The sequence below is a fragment of the Dipodomys spectabilis genome, unplaced genomic scaffold (genome assembly GCF_019054845.1).
Source record: "Dipodomys spectabilis isolate Male_0828 unplaced genomic scaffold, ASM1905484v1 ptg000175l, whole genome shotgun sequence".
NCBI classification, from domain to species: Eukaryota; Metazoa; Chordata; class Mammalia; order Rodentia; family Heteromyidae; genus Dipodomys; species Dipodomys spectabilis.
Genome location: NW_024870852.1, coordinates 4,879,260 through 4,893,949, shown reverse-complemented (window position 1 = coordinate 4,893,949; position 14,690 = coordinate 4,879,260).

Sequence of the window (14,690 nt, the reverse complement as noted above, 5' to 3'; positions counted from 1 at the left end):
CAGAATGTTTATACCATCTACACTTAAGCTTATGATCTTGGACTGGCTGCCTTTTACTGGGTCTCAGAACATGAGGACAGTTACACATTCAAAACCACATACTCACTAACCTCAGTTGCACAGTTGCTGGTTCTTTACCTTCAGAGTACTCTTTTTTGAGAAATCTCTGTGTGTTTTTTTTTTAAATAGGAATGGAAGAAACTGTGTGTGTATGTGTATATACTGGTCTTCTGGTCCTGGAGCCTGAACTCAGGGTCTGGAGAGTTTTCTGTTCAAGGCTGTCACTCTACCACTTTCCACAGCTCCACTTTTATCCTTTTGGTGAGTAATTAGAAGTAAGAGTTTCACAGACTTTCCTGCCCTGGCTGGCTTCAAACCTTGATCCTCAAATCTCAGCTTCCTGAGTAACTTGGATTACATGTGTGAGCCACTGTTGCTTGGCAACATCATATTTTTAAGATCCTATTTCTCAGAAGGAGAAAAATAATCCAACAGTTGGAAATCTGGGATGGCAAATGCTTTTAGAAAAGCATTTTGGGATTTTTGTTTAGTATTTTTCATTGTTCTTTAAATTGCAAGAGGACAAAAAGAAGTATCTATGATTTGAAAGTCCTGACATTCTTCCCTATAGAATTTAGGGTTTTGTTTTGTCTTAGTAGTTTCTTAGGGTAGGTGAATAATTTTGCTTGCTGCTCTTTTCCTCTTTTTCCCTCTTTCCTTTTTCTTAACACATCAGATTTCTAGAATATCTTGCTATTTGTATACTCCCTTAAAAGCTGTTCTGTTATTATTATTATTATTATTGTTATGTATAGCAGTTGAGCTAGGAAAAGATTCATTTCCTGGAAACAGAACTTTTAGGAAATTGGAAACTTTGAGGAAACTGCTCCTGGAAACAAACAGCAGACAGGCTGTCCATCAATTTCTTAGATACACATAAACTCTACTTCTGATAGCCCAAGTGTGCATACTAAGTTGTATGATTGTGCATATACAAAATTGCACACTATTGCAGAGTGCTTGCAAATATTTCAAAGGAGGACAAAGTTCATTATTAATTTACTCTGAGGAACAACTACTATAACTTTGGGAGGGGGGAGTGACTAGACAAAAATCTTTTCCAAGGCCTAGGATAATTATTTTTGGCGATATCCAAGCTATCTAAAAGGAATGCATAGTGATTAAGGCAAAGAATTCTTCTTGGTCACAGATGGAGAGTCCTGGGCTTATAAAATACTCTATTTCCTCCATTAATTGTGTCCGTGTGGAATTGTAACCAAGTAGCTGAAACAAATAAAAGTTAAGTAATATTGTTTCCTTTAAAAATATTTCACTTAATTTGTGGAAAAAGTTTGAACTCATTAAACATGCTCAGTTCCCTCCGCTTCCCACCAAAGAACTCTTCCACCCGCATGGCCCATTCACCCCTACCCCCTCCATCCCAGTAAGGGAGGTTCTGTAGCCACCCTGTAATTTAGGAGTGTTGGTGGAAAGGAAGCAGGCAGGCAAAATTAGCCCTGGTCCTTGCAAACATCTTCCCTCTTTTGCCTGGATCTAGATTAATATATGATTTTTGTCCTATAGGATCATACTCATTTGTATATAGCTCTAAATACTTCGGTAGGATTCCCAATGCTTGAAGATGATTGTTTCCTGAAAGGATGAGATGGTTAGAATGGTTATATTTTACCCACATGCAGAGAACCATTGGATTAGTACAGGAAAAGCCATGTAGAAATGGAACTGGAAAGCGTGGTGCATGTTTGTAGAAGTGGAGTGTTTGCCTCAGGCTGGTTTCTTACATCCATCCTTCCTTTTCAGGGCAAAGCATCACAGAGTTCACATAGATGCCATCTCTGAAGCAATTCCCTTCAAGCCTATGTGCACAGAGCACTCCCATTTCATTTGGTTTTGCAAGAGAAGCCCAAGGAATGGATAATTACCCCTGTCCTTACTGTGAACCTTAAAGGTCCTGGAAGAGGAAACTGTCCTCAGATCATTTTAAATAAATTGTTTCCTCTCCTTGTACAGCCTCACATCATCAAGATACACTGTTATTTAAGACTATTGAACCAAAAAAGCTGAGAAACTTGCAAATGAGTTCAATTCCCTTTGGATCTCATGAATACTACTTGGAGATAATGTATGAACCTATTTCATAAATATCACGATGCTTATTTTCAATGCCTCAAAATATCAGGGAATAATGAATTCATTCATCTTTTCGTTGACTGGTGGGCTAATGTGATCATCCCAGCTTCTTGTCTTCTAAGGATCAACAGTTTGCTCCAAACACCGCTGCAGAGAGTCAGGACTTTGAATTTAATGAGCCTGGCTTTTCCTGTTAGGCTGACTCTGACTTTATTTTTTTCTGTCACCACTAGCAAGTGTGGAGCTAGGATATATTCCTTTAAGTTTTTCTCTTGAAGTGTAAAGGTGGTTGGAAAATAAGAAAAGGCATTAACTTGGAATATCATTCATTTCTAAACATTTTTCCCATGTCATTTCATGTACTATAAAAGAAGAACATAGCTATAAATGCATCATAGATAGCACAAATGGGACAAACCTATTCTTAAGGTGTACAGTACTATTGTAATTTAACTGTTCAGAGAAAAATGTAGACTGTGAGGTAGATAAAGATTTCCTTGTTTAGTGAAGACTGGACTTTCTCAACTGGAAGTACTGGGCCATCCATGTAGCCATATGTAAGGAATTAAGGCTATTCATTGGAAAGAATATTTATCTTGGAAAGAATTGTCATTCTTAGTCCTTTCATTAAGTTTTATTGTGATAAAGTCTGCATAACAAAATTTGTCACTTCAGCCTTTTTATTTTTGCAGTGCTGGGATTTGAGTTCAGAGTTTTATTCTCTTTTGGCAGGTGCTCTACATCTTGAAACATGCCTCCTGCCTTTTTTGCTTTGACCATTTTTGAGATAAGGTTTTACATTTTGTCTAGGCCAGCCTGGACTACAAGTTTATTTCCATTTATCACATAGATAGCATGACAGTGTACAACATCCATCTATCACCTGTAATGCTCCTGAGTAGCTAGGATGATAGTCTTGAGCCATCATGACCAGTTTCATCCTATTTTTAAATATGTAATTTTCTGTCATAAAATACCCTCACAATGCTATACAACTACCTCTACTATGCATTTCCAAAATTTTCTCATCATTTGCAAACACATTTATTAAGCAATGACTTACTGTTTCCCTTTCCTGCAGTTCTATTCAATGGACCATCTCCAATCTAGTTTCTTTTTCTAGGAAGTTGATGACTTTGAGTCCTTCCATATGATATAAGTAAGCTCATATGATATTTGTCCTTTGGTTTTTAGCTTATTTCATCTGCCATAACAATTTCAAGGCTTGTTCATGGTATAGTATGTGTCAGAATTTCATTCGTTTTCATAGATGACTAGTTTTCCATTGACAATCTGTATTAAAAATCTGTTTCTTTCTTCCTTTATTTTTTTTTTTTGTCAGTTGTGGGGCTTGAACTCAGGGCCTGGGTGCTATGCCTGAGCCTCTTTCTATTCAAGGCTAGCTAGCACTCTACCAATTGAGCCACAGCGCCACTAATCTGTTTCTTTCTTTCTCTCTTTCTTTCTTTCTTTCTTTCTTTCTTATTATTTTATTTTTTTAAATTTTTATTGTCAAGGTGATGTACAGAGGGGTTACAGTTATGTAAGTAAGGTAACAAGTACATTTCTTGTCAAACTTGTTACCCTTCCCTAATTTGTCTCCCATTTCCCTCCCCCTCCTATTCCCTGCCCCCCCAAGTTGTACAGATCAGTTTTAGCATATTGTCTTATGAGTACTACTGTTGCATTGGATCTATTTCTTATTTAATCCACTCATCTGTAGATGGAAATTTGGATTGTTTTCACCTTGTGACTATTGACTATTTAAATCCTGAGATTCAATTACTTTGCATAGATACACAGAAGTGGAATTTGCTCTAGCTTATGGTAAGTTTACATTTGAGGAATCACCAGATGGTATTCCATAGTGGTTGCATTGCTTTACATTCCTACCAGAAGCTAAAGGATTCCAGATATTTTACAACTCTGATAATGCTTGTGATTTTCTGGTTTTACTTTTTGAACAGTCATTCTAATAGGTATGAAAGATATCATGCTGTGGTTTGATTTTCATCTTCATTGCTGATAAAATATCCAAGGAAAAGAACTTAAAGGAAGAAGGATTCACTTTGATTCATGGTTTCAGCCTTTTAGCCATCATCACCTAGCTCTATTATTTCTGGGCCATGGCGAGACAGAATGTCATAGTAGGAGCATGTGGTTGAGGGACATAGTGTTTTAGGGGGAACTTTGTTTTGTACATGTATCCTTCCATCCTGTAAGCTAAGAGATAGCTACCAGAAATTATTGATTAATGAAATATAAAACAGCTAACCCTGGAGAAATAATTGAAATTAATATTATACTGTAATTAGAGGGAATGACTAGTTTCACTGACTTAAGGTAAGTTCACTGAAGAGCATATCCAAAGTCAAGCACGACTAAAAGAATCACACAAATCTAAATAGCTCTGTAGAGCACAATTAGTTTGCAATTGTTTGTTCTTTCCTTTTCCTTTATTTTCTCCCTTTCTGCCTCTCTTGATTCTTAAGTTTTCTTCTTCCTCCTGCTTTGCTAGGTGTTCTTTTAAAAACCATACAGGTCAGGTCAGATTTTATTACCTTTAGCCAAAGGTGGTTGTAAGAATAAAGAGTAAAGGAGCAAGTTCTCCAGCCTTCATGCTGTTTAACAGCAAATGTAAATGCACTGCACACCAGGAGAAATTCTGCAGATGGAGACATCATAGCAGCAAAAACCAACAGGAATTATGCTGTCCTCATGGCAGTTATTCATTTTTCTATGATGGATGGATACGAGCAGTCATCATTAGAGAACATAATGGTCTCTGATGATGTATTTATGACATGGAAAGATGTCATGTGATGAAGTGTTTACAACATGTAATGAGGTTGGGTAACAATCTCTTTACAGCCCACAATTACATTGACTAATTCCTTATAAAAATACTCCACAATGTGCTCTCCACATGCACGTGCTTGGTATCACGGCACTTTAGTAACTGACACCTTTGAACTGCAAAATCAAGCAACTAGCATGACTCAACACCCCATTTCCTTCTCATGGCATAGAATATATCTTGAATGTTTAGTTAGGAGACTCTTAAGACTTTTCCCCTTATTGGAAGTGACTGAATAACTTATATCAGACATGTGTCAATATCCTTGTGACTTATAAAACTTGAAGATGGCTTTAAATCACAATATCCATCTTAATATCGACTCCTTTTGTTGTAGTAAGGGGAAAATTATGCACACCTGCTCCCTGATGGGTGGGGCTATGCTTGTACCAAACTCTCCACATCAGCCCTTTAAATATCCAGAATTTATCTCTTGTCTTATTTTATTAATTAGTGCAGAATGTAACTTAAATGAAGCTGTGAGATGATAACGTATGGGGACAGAATGCAGATTGTTTACAAAATTGTGAACATCCTATGTTCCATGTGACTCTGAAGATGGATTAGATAATTGGAGAGCAGGAGCTATTAAGTGGCTGGGCTTTGGGACCTGATAGGAGTCCTGGCTCTTTTACCAGGAAGTACAGCTCCATGATGCAGCTGTGGAATGTTGAGGTTATGAGAGAAAAAGGAGGATTTTGTGATAATGAAAAAGATAGAGAAACCAAAATGGGAGGTATAAATCCAACCTGCTAAATTCTCATTGGAAAATGAGCAACCTGTGAGAGGGGTTCTAACAGGAGGAAAACGAATGAGTCCTTAGACCAACAGAAATATTAGTCTAGGTAAGTTGATCAGAAAGCACACAAGCAGAGTTGACGTAGGTAGTTTGTAAATATTTGAAGAATTACTCTGTGGAGGCTGGGTTGACATATAAATTAGTCGAAATTCCATCACATTGAAAAGTGCTTGTTTTACTTTTACAGAAGGGGCTACATACTCCAGGACCCTAATCCCAGCCACATGGAATATGGATAATCTCTGACATAAAACATCCACATGCATCCTTATACTTTTGGAAACACTTTACATGTTATAATAAAACCAGAAAATGCCATGAGCTACAGGAAATATATTTATTTTATTTTACATTTTAGCACTTTTCAAGGGCATAAAGTCAAAAGTAAAGTGGAAATTAAAGATTGTTTGGGGGATCATGGCCTTTCCCCTTTCCTGACCTGGAGCCATGCTTGAGAAGATTTACCTTTCTTTAGATCTGCCAGAGTGATCAAATAACCTTTGGTTAGTCTATTATACCATTTGGAGGTGCTGAATTCCAAGAGGATGCATGCAGAGGTGCTACTACATGGAATGTGATGGCTTTTCATTTTGTTCTTCTTAAGAGTAAAACTTACAGTGAAGGCAAAACAATAGACCCCTGGGAGAAGACTAGCCACCAAAATGGTTCATCCGGGCCGAGAGCTACTTGTTCTTTGGCACAATTTCACGGAACAGAAACAATTTTATTAACACTACAACCTGACACAGGGTTTCAAATGCCTTTGCCACAGAAGAATTTATTTCAAGAATACCAAAAATGCAACTCTGTTTTGGAGAGTACTTTGTGAATATTCTGTTCTTCTGTGTACCGCTAGATTTCTCTGGCTTCAGTCCTCCAAGCAACTTTGAAAGAACTGCACATAAAAAAGAGCAACTGGAACAGATAAATTGAATTTAAAAGCTAACAAGGTTCTTGTATTAGAATGATTTAGTTAAAAAGTTCTGACCATTCTTTTGTCTGATTCTGCCATGAAGGTTTCATTAAGCCTTTATTTTGATTCATTCCAAGAAGTGAGCATGAAGATTCACACAGAAGGGACCAGAGTGTGACCACTGCTTGCTCTATGATTCAGTTGTTGTGATATAGTTGAGTCTGGGTTTGCATGTTACTCCTTACTGGGTTGTTTCTCATAATAGATGGGTGAACAGTTTCAATGGAGTCTTACAGCCACTGGAACCTTGGCTTAGATAAGAACAGGAAAAATATTCATACACCAGATTTATATTCCTCATTTCCAGATAATAAGAACAGGAATACTCATTGGTTTGCTGAAAGAAAACAGTGATGATTTTCATTCATTTATTTTGTTAGCAAGCAATAAACAGCAATGGAATTTGCTATAGTGACCAATGATCCAAGAAGCAGAAAAAAATACACTGGTAAAGAAGAGAAATATAACATTCTAAAAGACATGATCAGTTATATATGATTAGCAAGATAATTGTGGGAAACAAAGATAACGGCGTGAACAAAGCCAAAATCCTAGAAAATAATTTCATTCTAGCAAAGCCAGGAAAGTTTCTTCTTGATTTTCAATGTCATTTTTGATTTGTGTTTCATTTTTCATTTGAATCTCAAAGGAAATTAATAGAAGTTTCTCTTTATGTCATTTTATCTGAGTAAAAGAAATTTAAAATCTGTTTGGAATTGTCTCTAGATAATTACCTCATCTTAAACTTCAGGAAGACATACTTAATTTCCTCTTCAAAGCTGACATGAAATTCTGACAACTGCAGAATGTTTTTCTAGTACTGTGTTGAAGCCAGGAAGTGTTCAGGAATTTCTGAGCTATAAAGACAGCAGTTTCTTTACAGTTAAGCTTGTGGTGCCCTGATGAGGAATCAATGCAACTAAACGTTTTAATTTGCAGGGGTTTACAAGAATTTGAAATAGGATCGTGTCTTGAGAATATCAAGATAGTGGAAAGGAGGAAAAGAATGCTACAATTTATAGAAACTACCATGATAAAGCATGCACAATATTTAGGCTTGCATTTTGATTTGTCTAAAATACTTATTAAGAATATTTGCACACAACCAAGCCATGGGTATTAAGCGAAAGCAATAAAAAAGCAAAGCTTGAGAACTGAAGTTTATATTGCCATCTATTTTTGTTTTTATTGAGAATGATGCAGAACAAAATTTATTTGCTTATCTTTAATGATCTCTCCAAAGCCAAACTAAATATTGAGGGTCTTCATAATTTCCCCAAAGATGCCAACTCCAAGTCAGCGTTTTTCAAATGCACACAAGAATAATATTTTAGTTGGTGTTGAACAATTTAAAATTTCCCTCCATTGTCAGAGCCCTTTCTTTTAGGTGTATAACACTTTCTAATTCCAGTGAATTATATCCTTACAATGTAAATGTGCCAAATGATTGAATTTGGCACATTTCTTGAATTGTTTTACACAACTTGTGTGTTATCATTTCTTTCTTCTGAATACACGGAGCTTTAAAAAAGAGAAGCAATGAATGAGGAAAAGAAAAGGGAACTGATAAGTAGACAGGGATTTTTTAAAATGGTGAATATAATACATAACAGATAGCATTTGACCCATTATGACACTTCTTGATCCCATAATGTTTCAAGTTCTCACTTGAATACGTTTCCTCCTCTGGATGCCTGACCAATGAGAAGAGTCAGGGTGGTGTGTGCCTAAGCCATCAAGCAATCAGTGCTATGCCCAGGTGAAGAGATTTGAAGGAGCCCTGTAACTATAAAAACTGCCCTCTGAGAGATTCCACTGGAACCATCTTTGGAGTTCCTCTCTGGGTGGAGAGTCTTGTTACTTTCACAACTTTCCTTTTAATTTCAATATACTGACTCTGTTTACTTACCGCCCCCCCCCCAATCCTTAAAGATTCATAATTAATCAATGGTAGTCCTGGGAATGGTGTGTATTTATGTTTAACGTTTCTACTCTGCCACATAGCATTACATAGAGTACTAGTATGCTCCATGCTTTGTATTCTGTCTTATCTCTCTATCATTTATTTATTATTCTCCTCATAGAAAAACCTCTCTTGCAGAAAAAAAGATAAAAGTAGCCTTTTTGTAGGTATTAGGTTTGAAGGACAATTGAAGATCAACCAGAACTGGGAAACTGGAGTGGATTGAACCTTAATACTCTTTTTCTTTGGTGGGTTCTAAGTGTCAGGCGTATTTCCCAAGCTCAGGGCACGGCCTCTCGATATGACCTGCTGAAGCTGAGGAATGAAGGGAGGGAGACAGGCCAGAGGGCAGAGAGATCACAGACCAGACAGTCTTGGGACTAGAAGTAAAATTAAACTGCCTAAAGTACAAGGGTTTGTCTTTTTACAGGTCACTGGGTTCAGGGCAATTGCTGCAAAGAAAATACGATCTTTATTTAGGTGCCACCTAAGTAATTTTTTTTAAATTTCAGAAATAGTTAAACTGAAAGCTTTAATGTTTAAATAACAAAACTCCCCTTTCCCCCCAAAGCCAAACAACAACAACAAGAATAACAACAAGAAAATAAGGCTGGAACCCAGAGTTGTAAGTAACAGCGAGTTTCTCATTTGAATTTTTTAGTTTACAATTTCATACATTATGCTTGATACCAGGACTTAGCATCTAATACTTCCAGATGCTCAGAAATGGCGACTGAGAGCATCATTGTTAGAGGTCAGCCTAGGAAAACACAACACAACCAATCTCCATCACAGCCCATAAGCTGAGTGTGTTACACCTCAGACATCACAGTTCTGAGAAAGACTCTAGGGTAGGAAGATCGCAGTCCCAGGACACCCTGGGCAAAATCACTAGACCTCATGTGAAAAATAACGAAAGCTTAAAGAAGGGATAGAGGGAAGATGAAGCCTCGAGACAAACTTTAGTACCTTGCATTAGTGTATTTGAACGAATACATTGAAGTGTTAGCACTATAATAGGTAGTATCTATCAGTTACTGAAATACTTTTTTTTGTTGTTGTTGGTCCTGGGGCTTGAACTCTAGGCCTTCGCTTTGTCCATGAGCTCTTCAGCTCAAGGCTAGCACTCTACCACGTGAGCAACAGTGCCACTTCTGGTTTTCTGGTGGTTTATTGGAGATTTGAGTCTCATGGATTTTTCTGCCTCAGCTAGCTTTGAACCATGATCCTCAGATCTCAGCCTACTGTGTAGCTAGGATTACAGGCGTGAGCCACGGGCGCCTGGCTCAGTTACTAAAATACTTTTTTAAAAAAGCTATCAAAATTCTTTGTGACACAATTAAGCAAAACTCAGTTTTGAATTGTTCTCTGATTCATTTATTACTTTTGAGAGTATGTTACAATCGGACAGGTATTCCCTAAGAGAAACAGATATGTATCACTGGAGTACAAAAGGTGTAATTTCTTGGTTTGCCAAAGCTGTATGGCAATAATTAGATTTAGCATAATCAATAAAACATGTGAGCCAAGTTTACTGAAGTGTCAACTTCCCATTGCATAATTTCCTTTGGGAGTCTTAATATTTAATTCAAAAAGAAAGTGGAAGAGTTGTGGTGCAGATGCCAATGCATGTGTGAGGTTAAGGAAAGCACAAGAATTCTTATAGGAATCAAGATGGGGCTAGAACAAGTCCCTTCCCACTTCCTTCTCTGGTCCTTGGTTTACCACTTACTTCCTAGGAGAATAAGATGTTGAAATGGTCAAGATACGGAACTTTTGTGGTTTTGTGCCTAGTTTGCTAAAAGTAATAGTGGACAGTAAGATCTGGTGACTTTCACTTCATGGTCTTCAACAGTTAAGGCAGGAGCTATAAAGGGCTTATGAATCTAGGATAAAATAGAAGTGATTGCAGGAGTTTGACTATGAGAGTCATTTACAGCCATACATATGTCACAAGTTGAAGTGGAATGCGAATAGTCACAGATTTTAAAATGAATCTAGAAACTTGGCTAACTAAGATGAAGACATTTTTTGGTACCATGCAGATTAAAAAAATTTTTTTTTTACATTTTGTTATAAAGGTGTTGTACAGAGGGTCTATAATTACTTAAGTAAGGTGATGAGTACATTTCTGGTCAAACATTATTACCCACTCCTTTGTTTTTCTCCCACTATCCCTCTGCCCTCCAGACCCCTCCCCCGCACCCCAAAGTTGTAAAGTTCATTTCCAACCTAGGGTCTTGTGAGTATGACTCTTGCACTGGTTCACCATTTGTCCTCGTTTTATCATTTTGTTATTCCCCTTCCCTTTCCCAAATCAAGCAAACATATATACAAGACACAGGGTACCAGAATCAAAACCAGATTTTTTTCTTGTCATGGTATGTGATGCATATATTAGACATTGCAAATACACACATATATATTTGCAGTCATAGACAGATGATAGGTAGGTAGGTAGGTAGATAGATAGGTAGAGAGAAAGAGATGGATAGATAGATAGACAGACAGACAGCTAGATAGATTAATGGAAACAGGAGTCTATCTATCTATTACTTGAGCCTGAGGTGGCTTGTGACTTTATTTGGGTCAAAAGGATGAGATGTCAATTCTAAGCCTAAACCTCAAGGAGCCTCACTCATTTTCACACCTTACCCAGTCACATTATAAAAGCACAGTCTAGGCTACTGGATGAGCTTTTCAGGCTGTGGCCATTCCAGATCAGCCAGTTCCCAGCCAGCAAAATAGTTTGCTAGGGATAAATGAGTGAACTAGTCAAGATAAAAACTGGTGGTTTATGTTTGTAACTTGTAATCTTAGCTACTCAGGAGTCTGAGATCTGAGAATCATGGTTTGATGCCAACCTGGGCAGAAATGTCCACAAGACTCTTCAGTTAATCACAAAAAGCTGGAAGTGGAGGTATGGCTTAAGTAACAGAAGAACAGTCTTGAGCAAAAACGCTAAGGGAGGCAGAGAGGCAAGTGCACAAGGCAATGAATTCACCCTCCCCCCGTTTCCCCCCTCCTGCTCCATGACTCCCCCCTGCAACACAAGATAAAATATACCCAGATGACTTCGTAGGCAATAATAAACACTCATGGTTTTAAACTATTGAGTCTAGTAGTAATTGGTCATACAGAAATAGATGATGTAAGATACGAGATGCATATTAAGGAACTAATATTTGAGTTCATTTCTGGAGTCTAGTTGACAGGAATAACAACCAGAGATAACAACCAGAATGTATATACTGAGTAGTAACTAGGTGCAATGCACTGAGCAAACATGATTCCCATTCCAAGCAGAAAGCCAGGCTTCCTTGAGCCCATTCAGTGAATTATGAATATCAGTTGCATTGTTTTATATTGAACTTCTGACTGCAGTACTTCAGAATGTAATCTGATTGGAAAATTAGGCTTTGCAAAGATAATCAATTTAAAACAAGACCATCAAGGAAGATCCTAATATATGTGACCCTAATAAATGTCCTTAGACACAAAGAGAATTTTAGAATATAGACAAGACACTGAGAAGTCAATGTGTAAACATACAGAAGAAAATGGTCACGTGACTTGAGGGATACATCTGCAGGCCAAGGGATGACAATGATGGCAGGGAAACACCAAGAATTAGAAGAGGGAAGGAAAGTTGTCACAGAAAACATGGCCCTGCTAACACCTTGGTTTTTAGACTTCTACATATGTATATATATAATTGTTTTAAGCCTATACATATACATATATATATATATATATATATATAATTGTTTTAAGCCATCCAATTTTTGGTACTTTGTTATGATTGCCTTAGGAAACAAATACAGGCTGAGAAGGGATTGGCAGCTCAAATTTAAAGCAATTTCCAATGTCTAGGAACTTTGTGGTTACATGATTAAAATAATGTATCCCAATTATAAGGTCAATTATCTGATTGTTTATCATCAAGCAGGTGATTTTTAATGCATGAGTCTTATCAAGGTTAGTTACCATAACTTCACGGACATGAACTTAAGCAATTATTACTGCTTGTGCAGAACATATATTTTAAAATCATCTGATTCTATTTGAACTATCATAGGGTTTTGTTTGTTTGTTTTTTTAAATAAGATACAGATGCAAGATAACAAACTAAGGAATGGCTAGACCAGAAACCATTTGGCAAAGCCAGATTACTGCTGCTGAGATAGAAATGACATAAACGATCTCATGAAAGTATGTAATCTCAGCATGAGAATAAGCCAGTGCTCATGGATTTGGGAAAGGCTATAAATACAGATGACAGTAAAGAGCAAGGCCTTGCTGTCAAGATGAGTAGTATTCGGTGGGACCAGGACATTTCTTGTGCTAGGGCCATCATCTTGATGTTAGTACATGTTCCAGTCCATTCAAAGAAAGCCAGTCCTACTGATCTCAAATGCATGAAGAAATTCTCACCTCAAGTTTTTAAAATTACTCTTCTTTTACCCTGAAAATGTTCTTTTTTTTAAAAATTCTGATACCTGAGCTGGGATCTTTGCTTCTTCTCAAATGTCACCTTCTCACAGGGTACTTACATTCCTTCCCATCACCTGTTGGTTTATTCTGTGTCCCTCACATAGATTCACATACTCACACACAACATAGAATATTAAGATTGACCTTTTGACAGGAGGCTTGATCTCTGCAGCATGGCTAGCTTTTCCAGGCACTTCAACTCACACAGCTTCTTTACCATAGATCTCCTGCAGAACAAGTCCACATCAGCAGTCCAGGAAAATGTAGGGGAAGAGGATCAAGAGGGAAAAGCTGAGAGAAAAAGAAGGAAGAGGTGACACTGTTGAAAAAGAAATGTACTCATTACTTATGTAACTGAAACCTCTGTACATCACCTTTACAATGACAAAAAATTAAGAAATAAAAAAGAAAATTAAGATTGATGAGCAGGGATTTGTTTTGTTCATGAAGGTTTAATGGAGTGCCAGGAACTTAAGAAGTTTTCAATCAATTCTTGTTGAATGAATGAATGAACTTAAGAAGTCAGGAATGACTAGATATAATAGGACTGTAACACAAGGGAAGTCTATATAATTTCTGGCTGGTCATTCTCCTCTTTCAAAAAGTCTTAAGATTTTCCTGATATTGAGTAATGCTTAAATTGTGTGTGTGTGTGTGTGTGTGTGTGTGTGTGTGTGTGTGTGTGTGTGTGTGTTGTGAATTCAAGGGAAAAGTTTTATAGTTTTCAACCTGATCATCCTAAGGAGACACATCTGCATAATTCTTTGGGCTTACTATGTTTATTAAGATACCTTTAGCTTTCATTACTTTATTTCTGAACTGATTTGTCTTTTGCTATTTTAACTTCAGGGTAGATAAAGGCGGTTGGTTTATAGGATGGCTAAGCTTTAAGGAATTTTTGCTATGCATGGAAAATAATCACACAATTAGGATTTATAACACATTATTAAGTTTATCTAAGGACCCTAAGGAATCTTCAGTTGATGTTAACATTGGGCTACTGTGACAGTTTCTTGGGGGTTCATATGGTCCTAACATAACAGCCACACACCATACAGCTTTCCTCACATGTTCCCTACCTGTTTTTAGATCACTGAGTTGATCTATCATTATAGCTGGAAGATATCTTGAAGATGATCTAACCAAGCCCAACATACTTTTCTTACAGATGAGGAAACTTACAGATGAGAACATTCATAAGGGTTTCTTACATTCACGTGGAAAGTATTGTTTCATTTTGGCTAGTTGTGTGTGTGTGTGTGTGTGTGTGTGTGTGTGTGTGTGTGAGATGAGGTATGATATGCTGCTAGGTCAAAACAGAGATAAAATGAAATTAAAATCTTCTAAAAATTGTTGATTTAACTCATCCTAGATTTTATGGGCCATCAGGTGGTATTTAGCATGCCAAGCTTTGGCTGTTCGGTCCAGCCTCTACTTTTTGTCCCCAGGGCAC